Here is a 12,824-nt window from a genome sequence, read left to right as displayed (position 1 = left end):
GATAATTCAGGTGGCCCCCCATGTGGGTGGGGCGGCTCTCGTGAGCGGTTCCTGCATTAGAGACAGAAAACTTTGATTAAAATGGCCCCCCGCCCCCCGAGCCGCGATCTGAATTCACTGCAATGAGACATGGCCCTCAATGCCCCCATAAGCTACCCAGGCCAGTTGGTGTTACGAGCACTAATTAGTCAGCATTACCTGCACCCTTCCACAATTAAAGTTGTCCTCTCTTAATAATTGAAGGAAGTCCATTCATAAATGAAACACTTCCTTCCTTGGCTCTGAAGGTGTCTACCCAAGTGTTCTGATGCCCAGAGAGGCTGCCCATTCTTGCAATAATATCCCTCTAACTGAGCATATCCTCTGTTGTCGCATGCACCCGTCACTAACCTCTGGTAACCCACAGCTTGCTACCTCTAACAGTCTGTTTAGATCAGAGGTTTGCACGAGTTGCCCCAATGCTTAGTTAACAGTTGATTATTGCGGTATACTGACCGCCTTGAATGTACCTCACTTGTACTATATACGCTAATGTAATTAGTACGCAAGACCCATTCTCGTCCTGTAATGCCAAGTACAAACATCTTCTGCAATCCGCTCTTGTTGAAACTTGCTTCTTGTAACTTCGCGTAGCTATATACGAGAACACCTATGGGAGTATCGGTTCTGTCCCCTTTGAGAAGCGTTCTGACTCCCATCGGGCAAAGTCTGTGCTCCCACGCCAGGCTCATAGAACTGCAGAGACCTGCAACCAGGTTCCTTTCACCTCTAAAACTACACAGTCTACTCTGAAGCGGGCCTCTAGATTGAAGCTTGGGTCAGTCACTCCACGTTTAACTGAGTGATTAAATCTATTCTCGCTCCCTCAGAGTTCGGCTTCAAGTTGTTAAGAGTTCCTGCAATAATATCCTCATTCAAAGCCCAATCCCCCTGGTAGGCCCGCAATGTTCTTGTTCAAATTTGATTCATTGCTAGCCTGGTTACCCTCGCACCAGCGTATCATGCTAGGAATGATGGGTGAAGACACTATTTCCGAAACACCAGGAATATGCTCATAATCATCAATGATGCTAATAGAACAGTTATTAACTATGTAATTCATAGATATGCTATCTACACACCACCTAGACAGTGTTTGTGTGTACCTTACACGCCATGAAGAACATTGACATTAAGTAAAATGCAACAAGGCATGCCCCACCATCAACTTCTACTTTGTACCAGTGTCAAACCACAACACAAGTCGCTTCGATGGCTGCCATGAAGAGATCCATGACGTCCTCCTCTGACCGATACCTGCATGGATATAAACAAAAGACATCCCAGCCCGCTGGACGGGCTCAAGAACCCCCATGGTGTTGAGTTACCTTCGGCATGTAATCGTATAATTGACACGACACTTCCCCATAAGCATAGAATCCTGAGGCATGTCTAATGCCTATTCATTTAATATCACCAACTAAAAACACGGTGAAGCATTCCATTTTCTCCTTCAAAGCAATACTAATCCCAATGAGCAACAATGACCACTGGAATCATATTAACATTGGGCACCGCAGCAGTATGTTGCCCGGTGTAAAGAGCCCATGAAGAACCTTCAAGCTAAATTAATTGCAATAACAAAGTCATGCACCACCATCAATTTACCACTTGGGACGCATCCCATACCCAACACGAGTCACTTCAGTGACCTGCCATGAAGTCCGCCACAACGTCCTCCTCTGACCGATCGCCTGCATGGCTATAAAGCAAAACATCAACCAAGCCCCGTCCCTCCCCCTCCACAAAACGTGACCTGGGGAGGCTGGACGGGCTCGCGAAAATTGCATAGGCTTAAGCCCCATGGTGTTATGTTACCCATGCCATTGTAATCGTAGAATTGACACATGACATCTCCCCACATGCATAGATTCATCATTCATGCCTAATGCCTATTTATTCATATACACCACTAGGAACAGAGTAACAGCGTTGAACCATACTAATCACAAAGAGCAACAATAGCCACTGGACTAAAATTAACATTGGGTACAGCAGCAGTGTGTTGCTTGGTGTAAGGAGCTCTACCTAGTGGCAGTAAGCGCTATGTAAATGTAATAACTCTATAATTAGAGGCTCCTGACATCCTAGAGGTGTTGTGGTAGACATCAGACGTAGGAGAGGGGGTGTGGGCTGATGGAAAGGACCTGTTCGATTAGGTTGTTTGACTGCAACTGCAGCTCTCAAATAGAGATTCCTTAAATGCAATTCCTCGCAAATGTGTGAATTCTTTAATAGCGAATTTTGCATTTGGGAATGATGAATCCCAAATGCAAAAATTGCACTCGCAAAGGGCCAGATTCTTGGAATCTGGCCATTTGCGAGCCCATTTGTCATTGATGAATCTAGCTGTAGGTTTCTTGATGAAAAGTCAATAAAAAGAGTTTAAAAACAAGTATTGGTCAAATAGAGACAGCAGCTCCTTCTCCAGTTTGCAAATCTCATTATCAAAATGCACCTTTCTTCTATGCAGAATATATTCCTATTACATTTTAATATTCAATGTAATATCTAATGTTATGGCGTGAATTAAGGTTTGGAAGTCAAGGTGGGGAAAGATTTTATGTTTTCCACCATGAGAAATGAATGCCGGCCGTCTCGAGTTAACCACTGGCCCAGGGGTGATCTCTGTGTTCCTCTGAAAGTACCAGAAGTTTGGTAAACCACCGTTGTCTGTTTTGTTGGCTGTTCACTGGATGTCGTGGGTCATTATTTAATTCTTTTTGTTTGTCACTGCAAGGCTTTCCTTGGCAGGGACAGAGAGAAAAAAGGGCATCAGGCTATCCTTCCTAAATAAGGCAGATGGTATCATGCCCTTACTCCAATGCCAAAAAAGCAGCGGTGAAGGTGGACAACCGTGTCTTGTTCCACTGTACATCATTCAGGAACCCAATATAGTTTTGCCAGTGTACCCATGGGCTGTAGGGTCACTATACAGCAGTTGGATGGAAACCATCAGAGTGTCCATCATCTCTTTAGAACTGATGTTAAATAGTTTTGATAAGGAGAATAGAATGCATTCCCTATATTTATATAGATTATTAATTGAAGGACATAGAATAAGCATCTAAAGTTGGCTGAGCAGTTCCTTCCTGGGATAAACCCCTTCTGGTCTGGGCATACCATATGTGGAGTGCTGGTAGAAGTCTCTTGGCAGTAATCTAGTTAAGTATCTTATAACGTGTTTTAGAGAATGGATAAAGGTATACAAGATTTCTAGTCGGTAAGTATTTGCCTTGTAATAAAGAGAGCCACAACTATCAGTTCCTTAGTCATCTCCAGCAGTTTTCATATCAGAAATATTTCCTCCTAGAGTGCAGCCATCTGTGGAGAAATTAGACCTATGTATGTCAAATAAAACTCTGTCGGGCGTCCATCTATAAATAAATAAATAAAATCTGAACCTGAGCTCTAGAGTTACTTTGTATGTTAATCCAAAGTCTTTTCATCCCGATGGCCTCTTATTAAGGAATAATGGAGGAATCTCTAGCATTTTAACTTTTCAGCATGTTTTCCTCTTCATTTCTTCATATTTATCCCTAGGTGTGCCGTGATTTCCAGTATTGGTGGCGGTGAGACTAAGACATACCAGTGCCAGGGAATGCTCGGCCGATACCTGAACATTGTAACACCAGGAAAAAAGACATCTGTCATGCTCTGTGAAGTTCAGGTTTTTGGAGACCTTCTACATGACCATGCTGGCTGAGGACCACAACTAATGCTATTGAGTTCTGAACGTTCAAGTTGTTATTGACAAATTAAAAGATGCATCACTGCTCTCCAGTGAGGCATTGTAATTCTAACTCAGATAATCAATGTGTGATCCAGAAGTACGTTAAGTGTCTCTCATTTAATTACTATTTGCTAACATGTTATTCTTCAATGAATATGCTAAACATATTTATAAACGTAATTTTTGTAAAAAGATTATTTCTCTAAAAATGTAATATTAAAGAAGCACTTCAATAAATATATGTCTGTAATCCATTTGCATCTAACGCAGGTATATGGTGAGAAGTGAAAATGATTGTGAGGAGACTGGCTGAAAAAAGTAGAACATGCTTGTCAATTGTACACATAATCGGGTTTTTTAAGCACCTTAACGTCACTGTTTGTTTTATTGGCTCATCGTAGAATCAGGCAAACGAAATTACAATAAAAATGATGCATGTGAATTTTCTTTTTATTGGCGGAAGGTTCCTCATGACCTTAATTCCTTGAGGTTGGATAAATCTGTAGGGTGGCAGGAGCCCAGATGACAGAAAGCCCTTCTCTTTTTTTGCGGTCTGGCTTGAAAACGCAGCTTTTGCCAGACAATTATGTGAGAGTCATCTGAAGAGGGACTCTGCCTCTGCCCACATGTCGAGAGCCAAGCGTATATGATTTGGGGGGAGGGGGGGGTGCTTCCACAAACAGTGCTTGCCCTGTGATCATTTTGTTTATTTAGCCAGCTGCTTTAGCTTCAACTTTCAGAGGCACACGCATGACACTGTAATGCTATTTAAAGTATCTTAGATAATTAGTTGTTATAATTAACTTATGGGGTTGTTCTCAGTAGCAGCACAAATAGGGGGAGGGCAGTAATTCATTTACATAGATTTTTGGTCTGGCGTGACAGAGTAAGTTTCAGCTGACCTGTGATAAAGAAAACTGAACATTCAGCTTCAAAACGAGAGAGAAGTTTAGGGTCCACCCGCATGTCGGTCTCCGTGAGTGCAGGATTTAATTCAGCAAAATGTAGGTGCTTCTACTAAGGAGCCTGCATGCCTTACACTGTGTGGCTTGTGACACTATTTATACTCAATGCAGCAGGACTGAGTTGTTTCTGGTGGTAAGCCAATGATCAAGGCTTTTTATAATAAATGACTTAGAGTCTGATGGATCGAGGACCGCCAGACTCGTGGAGGTGCGGCAGCAGCAGTCTTGCCACTGCCACATCGGCGTTTCGACCGCCCTATTACAACGAGTTCCCTGGTGGTGGCGTGGTGGGGTAGAGGCAGCAATATGCTTGACAGGACCGCTATGGTCCCAACAAGCTTATTATGAGTTTCCTCTCCACCACGGTTTTCATGGCGGTTCATACTTCATGAAAACAATGTCAGAGAGAAAAAAGAGGGGCCGCTACAGGGCTCCCTGTTGCCCCTGTCCATGGGGGTGCATGCAGGGAGGCACAACCTGTGTCCCCCCTGTGTGCATGCACTCAAGTTCCTGCATGGCATGGACTTTCCAGTCCTTGCTGTGCAGGACCTCTTTTTGGCGTTCCCATTGCGGTGCCCACTTTCAGAGGTACCGTGGTAGGAACGTAGAAAACAAATGGAGGAGTATCACCCGAAGTTGAGCTGAAGGTTTTCCAAGAGGAGGAATAATTATTCCTTTTGTGAGAAACCCCTCACTCACTACCTAGTGGTGACAGGCTTCATCATCGGGGTCCACCCTGGTGGCCTAGCGTTACCAGGGTGTGCTTCGACACCTGTGGTACAGTGGAGCAGGTTGTGAATGTGGGTGCAGAAAAATAAATGTTAAAAATTGTCCTGGTTTAACTTGAAAAAGTGAGTTTTATTTAAAAGCAACTGGATAATGTTAAAAATAAGGGGCGAGATACTGGGAGGGGAGTTACGACCTTAGTATCTCTATATGTGTAATGGTGAGTTGGTCAACATGTTTCTACCATATGGGAGAGTACCTGGTATTCGTCAGGACCAAGGAGATGGACGGTATGAGCCCCCTAAAAGGCTCACCCTATCCTAAATCCTTTCTGTACCTATTGGCAAAGTAGCCAAAGGTAGTATGCTCAAAAATTAGAGAGCAAGAGTTGAAAGAAGCAAAAAACCTGTGGGGAATAGAAAATAAGCAAGTGTCAGGCGCAAACATTCTTACTAGCCTGTTACGTCGTGCAGTGTCTCAGTGCATTCATACTTCATGCCAGGACAGATATATATATATCAATAGGTGCGTGCTCAATCACATGCAATATTGCTATTTTTATCGCAATTACATTCTGTTTTGGAAAAGTCACATAATGTGTAGTTTCTATTATGATCACAATTGCGTTCTATTTGGAAAAGTCTCATAATGCGCGATGGTATGTATCATGAACCAGGCAGTGATGGTCATTAACAGTTATGGTGCAGACTATGCCCGTAGTATCAAAAGAACGGACACACAAGACTCACAAACATGTAACGTTAAGAGGGACACAGATGCTGCATGGCAGAGGACAGGCTTACTTATTATAGTTCTTTCAAGTGCTTCGGCGGGCAGGGGGTAGGCTCATCTCGCAGTACAACATATTCTGTGTAAACGATATGATAGAGTACCCGTAATGAGGTTTGGTTGTTGTTGGCTACCGAAGGACGGTATATGTGGCCGCATCGGTATCTATACGCTGCGTGTCGAGTGCCCGCATCGGGGTTCTGTGGGAATAAAAAGATTGGTTTACTTACAGTTTACTGGTGAGGAGGGTGGCCAATAACCTACTACTACCTTCCGCTGCTCGGCTAGAACTGCCGTACAGCTGGGTACTGGTAATGAAGGGAAAGTTGCTTCCGGGTGCGGTAACGTGGTGACTGCGTCAGTGGCCCAGGAAGAGTAACTACGGAGAGCCAGAGGGGCCGTTAGTTACCATGGTGATTGCATGCTTAGGATTAGCGCATGCGTGGAATTGATACTTTAGGAAAGTTGAACAGGGCAGACAAATATATAGAATCAGAGTCTGATCAAAGGACGGCCCTATGGTGTTAGAAGTGTCTCATCGGAGGGGAGGAGCGCTAAGTGGGTTGGAGCCATAAAGTTGTAAAAAAGGGAAGAGATTATGCCCTCTGAAAAATTCCAGACTAGCACTGTAAAAAACAAAAACAAATGTTCGATTGTCATGGAGATTGTATGAGGCTCAGGAGAGTGGTGTGACCAGGATGGTAAAGTGCATGTTTATAGATGAGGTCCCTATTTATTTTAAGACAGAAGCCCATGGGATATTATCATTGAGGCCCATCTTGTGGGTTGAAAGTCTATAAATCCACCGTTGTTCTTTTTCGAAGAGGCGGGATTGTACATTGGGACCTGGTTGCAATTGTTCGATCACTGTCCACCTCATATCATTCGGGGTATGCTGTACCGTCAGGAAGTGGTCTGTGAGTCTGGTAGTGTTTTTCCTACATCGGATGGTGCTACGATGTTCACAGATGTGCTGTTTTATCTTGCGTGTGGTCATTCCTATATATGGCTTTCCACATGTGCATGTAATCAGGTATATAACATTACTGCTGTTACAATTGGTATGGGATCTTTGCTCCCAGACTCTGCCTTCTTCCAGATTTAGGGTTTTAGTAATGTCAGTGAGGTGGCATACACTGCAGTCCCCACATCTTGAGTGTCCTGTCACAGGTGGGAGGCCCCACATCTGGGTGAGGGTGGGGCTGTTATTTGTTGTTGTACTCTTGGGTCTGGTGTTTACCAAGCTGTCTTTTAAGCTCTGCGCTTTCCTGTATGAGAACAGTGGTTTCTCCCATTTGAAGTTTCCTGAGTTTATTATGGGCCAATGTTTGTTTATGCTTCTGCTGACTTTATTGGAAATAGCGTTATAGGTTGTAACGCATGTGAGTGGAGTTATTTCGTTGCTTTTCATTGTTTCCTCTAGTAGGGCTTGTCTCGGTTGGTTTCTTGCTCTTTTTTGACATTTGTGGATAATTTTGGACACGGTAACCACGGTTTCTTAGTTTTTTGGTGAGGTCTTCCGCCTGGTTTTTGTAGTCTGCCAACTTGTTACAGTTTCTCCGCAGCCGTAGATATTGGCCGTAAGGCAGGTTTTCCCTCAAGGGGCGAGGATGGAAACCTTCCTACCTCAACAGATTGTTTTCAGCAGAGGGTTTGAAATAGGTTTTTGTTGTTAGGCTGTCATTTTCTCTTTGAATTTCTATGTCCACAAAAACCATTTTGTCTCTATCTACGCTGTGGGTAAAGTGCAGATGTGGGTCGCAGTTATTGAGCCAAGTTATGAATGCCATTAGTGTTTCTTGTGGGCCCTGCCAGATTGTTAGAAAATCGTCTATATATCTTCGCCAGAATTTGATGTGTTCAAAATAGGGGTTGTCTGGTGATAGGATATATTTTTGCTCGAAATCTAACACATAGAGCCCCGCTACGCTCGGGGCAAAAACACTTCCCAAAGAAGTTCCTCCTATTTGGAGGTATAGGGATCCTTCGTACTCAATAAAATTCCTTTTGAGGGCAAGGGTTGCACGCTCTATGATGAACTTTTTCGGCGTGCGATAGCCCCAGGTGGCTTCTTCCAGTGTTTTCTTTAGGACATTGATGGTTGCATCCTGGGTTATATTGGTATTGAGGCTTTCGATGTCAAAGCTCACTATGATGGTATTTCCCTCCATTTTGATGTTTTCTAAGAGTGTTAGTAGGCTCTTTGTGTCCTTCAGGTATGTAGATGTTCCTTGGACAATTGTTTTGAGAAAGAAGTCGCAGAACCTCGATAGGGGTTCCAATAGTGAACCTATGCCAGATACTATTGGTCTGCCTGGAGGGTCAATTTGTCTTTATTTGTCAGGGTGGACCCCGATGATGAAGCATGTCACCACTAGGTGGTGAGTGATGGGTTTCCTACAAAAGGAATAATTATTCCTCCTCTTGGAAAACCTTCAGCTTAACTTCGGGTGATACTCCTCCATTTGTTTTCTACATCCTTGACCAGGGGAACAGGAGTATTCTCCGTCCACTACGGGTGGACACTATCCCTTGCTCTCGCCCTTGTTTTTCCAGTACTGTGGTAGGAACTCCAAATAAAGTCTTTCAGACAGGAGAAGCACTTGTAATCTGGCGACGGCCCAACCACAGGTTTGGCGGTGCAGGAGTGGGCCACTGGCATGATGGTTTGCTCCCGCACCGCATACTAGTAATCAGGCATTTATTGTGGAGTATTAATATTATTGTATATTACAACTTACAGATTAGATGGAATCGCGCAGATTACTGTAGTAGGCAAGGGTTTTGATGTAGACCATCCACTCTGGCAAGCCCTAGGGGCTTTCCTTGTGATGTTTTTTTTAGATCCAGTTGTGCAGGGTTGTATACTGTTTTGCAAGCTACATTTTTCTACATTTTTTTTAATGTTATAAACATACTCGTACTTGTTGCCAGGTTATTTTTTTCATTTAAAAAGGTTTTATTGAAAATTGTGCACAACAAGAATCATACTAAAAAAAAGCAAAGGAAATACACAAAAGTAAGCAAATGTATTCTATTCTGATCAATGTAGGTTTCAAAACACGCTAACAGAGAAAAAACTGAAACAGAAAGGAAAACAGAATATAATAAGATAAGAGAGACTGCTTTACAGAATTAAATAATGAAAGTACAATTATGTGGTAATATTAGATAGACAAAATTTAGAGCTATAAGAGTGCTACAGTATTAGTTAGACCTACGTGTGGAATGTGAGGGGACTGACTGTGGAATATGTATGGTATTTTTACAGAGGTTTAATACTTTCAAGCTTTATGTCCAATTTGTTCCATAAGGAGTAACTTGCTGAAATCAAGGGATGTAGTTGTGTTAAGATTTGTTCTGCACCTCTAATATATCAAAACTATTTGCACCATGTACATACAAAGACATTTCTCGGATCCTTCTTGTTGTTTAGAATAATTTTATGGGCTAGTGTAAACAAAATTAAGGCTTTGCAATTTCCTAATTGCAAATTCATAGAAATCGTTATTAGGGAATCGTATAATGAGATGGATGTAACAGTGGATTCCACTAATAGCAATTTCTAATAAAACGCAATCGCAATTAGGAAATCGCAATTTTAGATCAATGATGATGGTAACAAAAATCCTGGGAGCGGGAAGCACAAAGTAAAGTTCTGTGAAAATGAGTTGGACTTTCTAACTGAAGAATGTGTGGCACATATTAACCAGCTATTTAAGAATGCATCATTTACTGTTCCTGAGAGCCAGTAGACAAAGATATGGAACAGGATCCTGGAGAAATTGCAGCGTGAGCTCCATATTTACTACCTGTTGGTGGAATTCCGCAGAGTTTTTCTCCAATTGCGCAGAATTCCACAGAATGAAACTCTGCAAGTTCCGACCACTCCTAATCATATTAGCGTACCTCCTGGAAGTCATATCCTGCTTCTTACTCTTACTTCCTGTTACTATGAAAAGCACATAAGTTCTTGGAACCATCAGTATTATGCGTTCAAGAAACCAATCCCTTGTGGTTACTTGCTCCTAGTTTCCTGCATTTTTCAGCACCTTCTCTTGGAATCCTGCTCCATCTCCTGGAATCCTACTTTAGCTTCCATTTTACATAAAACATTTTTAAAGGAGCGGACCACCAGAAAATATCTTTTGTCCTCTTCCTTTACAGGTCGACATTCTGCGACTATTGAATCATCTAGTAGGTACATATCACGACCTGCACTAGATTTCACTTTTGTAAATAACTGCAAGTTTTAACTAGAGATACGTGAGTAAGGTGGGGATTCGTGTACCCTGTCCTGAAGAAGGATCTAAGTCTCCAAAACATGTTGACACACACACATGGGAGGTAGTGCACATAGTCTTGCATAATACACCTCCATTTTTCTGCACGTTTTTAATAGCGCCAGCCCGGGGGCAGATTAAAATGTTTTTTTTACCCCACGAGCGAGGCCCTTTTTTATACATCACTCGCCGTATAACCTCACCACTCACGCACATAGATACCTTCAAACACACCACACATAGTCTAAAAAGTGCTCCCGCCTAGTCGCCGGTCGAAGCACGCCGCATCCCGTAGAGGGGTGCGAAGACCCCAATGATGAAGCAAGATACCAAGGGTCCTTTTGGTGTATGAGGGGTATTTTACAACACAGGGTACTCCCAACATGAGTAGGGAAACCCTTCCTTAGTGGATTCCTCTTGTTTATTTACAATTCTGAAACAGCCACTTTTAAAACGCTAGCATTTTCTTGTCCTAACCATTTAGTGCCTGCATGCCTGTATCCTGCATCCCATTACTAGGTTAAGGAACCATTTATCCTTTGTTTATTCCTTCCAGACTGTGAGACAAAGGGAGTCTAGATGTTAGCAGGATGGGCTATCCTGCCATGATGGGATGCTGTCAGACCCCGATTTGAGGACTGTTTCATTTGGTTCTAAATACACTGCTCACCAAGCTGCTTCTAACGCATTCGCAGTCTGGAGTTGGCGGCAGCGGGTGGCGCAGTCGTGGTCTGCTTAATGCCAGCATGGGTTCCTGGTTGTGCCATTCACTCGTGGCAGTCAGTGCTCTAGTGGTTAGCCCAATCAGCCATTTCACGTGCGCGTGTGTTTTACACTGCGCACTTGAACTGAAGCAATTCCGGCAGCTAGATGCTCTTTTCCGAGCGCGTCTTTTATGCCCGCAGTCTTAGTTTACAGACATTCTTGTAATGTGCTGTAATTTTGATAAAATCTCCAGAGTATCCTTTTAGTGTTGCGAAGACGACTTTTCGTCTTCGTGTTCCCGTCATTTTGGAAGATTTATTCCATTCTCCTCAGAAGCAGTTCAATGACGTCAGTGTTCGGTATCCAGTTTAAATTGAAGCACCTCCAGAGACTTTAGCCTGCAGCAACCAGACTCATCTGTGGCGCTTCCAGAGGCTTCAGTCAGCAGCTTGCAGGAGAGAGTTTGTTTTTTCCCCCGAGCCATTCCAGGTTTGAGAATTATCCCCTTTGCCTCAGCTTTTTTCACAAGCGGTAAGAGAACTGACATTGTTTAGTTTCGCTTGTGGGAGAATTACCTGCGCTTTTAAATGAACTTGTCAGACGTCAGGGATTTTCACTTGATGCAGCGGTGTGAGGAATTCCCAGTTTGGATTACAGTTTTCAGAATTAGCAGCCTCCAGCCTGTGATTAGTCCATTCACTGAATAGCACCTATCTACAGCCAGGAGTGAAGTCAACTCCGTGAAATTATAATTTCCTTTTGGTCTTCTGCTGCACTTCAATCGCATCAGCGTTGGCTTCCAGCTTCCAATAGTATATGGGGGTATCTTAATTATATGCATATGGTTGATACTGTTGTATACCACCACTTCTTCTCTGCTGGTGCTAAAACAAGGACTCTTATTCATCCATACATATCGCAACAAAGACTGTTGTGCTCTACAAATAACTAAGGATTATTCTATAAGAGAGCAGCAAATTCCACACTAACATAAGGTAGGAAGAGAGTTCGAAGGATCTTTAGAGTAGTAAGCCCCAGGGTGTTATGGGAACTGTATTAATGATGTGCTTAATGTTTTAGGTGTGACCAGACCTGTAACAGAAGAGTCTTGACAACACCTGTGTGGCAGTCTCTCTTGTCTTCCACTTCCCCTTTCCCCCTCCCTCCTGGACTTAGAGTTCTCTGGGTCCAGGGGTGTAGGGGAGTTGGGAATTATTCAGCTGGGAACCTTCCTTCACGCCATCTGCTCTCACGGAAATCAGAGGAATTCAGGTACACCTCTTGACAGATGCATGGGGCTTCTCTCCACCCCATTTACATTTCTAAGGTTCTGCTTTTGATACACTCACAAAGAACCTGACACAAGGCTTTGGTCAAGGCAGATGGCTTGGAGCCAGGCAGGCAAATGGGGTAAGTTTCCAGAACCAGATGGCAGTAAGACCTAGAAGCTTCTCCCAGGTCAAAGTCCTCAGACCAACTCCTGGACCCGAGAGAGACTTCAGAAAGACTGCCTTGTGCATCAGAGAACTGTCCTGCTGCTTGAGGCTTGCCTTGCTTCTTGAAGAAGAGAGAAAAATCTCTTTG

At 43.3% G+C, this 12,824-nt stretch overlaps 1 protein-coding gene and 1 pseudogene across 2 annotated transcripts in view; both read left to right on the top strand.

The window, feature by feature from the left end:
• LOC147709533 (fucolectin pseudogene) overlaps positions 1-4,009 on the top strand; it is a 56,488-nt pseudogene extending 52,479 nt beyond the window's left edge. Inside the window, exon 3 of the transcript XR_015296448.1 lies at positions 3,583-4,009. The product of XR_015296448.1 is annotated as a fucolectin pseudogene (transcript). The remainder of the gene's footprint in view (positions 1-3,582) is intronic.
• LOC147709532 (fucolectin-like) overlaps positions 1-12,824 on the top strand; it is a 1,051,872-nt gene that overhangs the window by 925,167 nt on the left and 113,881 nt on the right. The window lies entirely within an intron of this gene.

This window comes from Lissotriton vulgaris, chromosome 6, assembly GCF_964263255.1.
Source record: "Lissotriton vulgaris chromosome 6, aLisVul1.2, whole genome shotgun sequence".
In the NCBI taxonomy this organism is placed as follows: domain Eukaryota; kingdom Metazoa; phylum Chordata; class Amphibia; order Caudata; family Salamandridae; genus Lissotriton; species Lissotriton vulgaris.
Note: the sequence above shows the minus strand (reverse complement) of the source record. Positions and strands in the feature narration are given on the sequence as shown.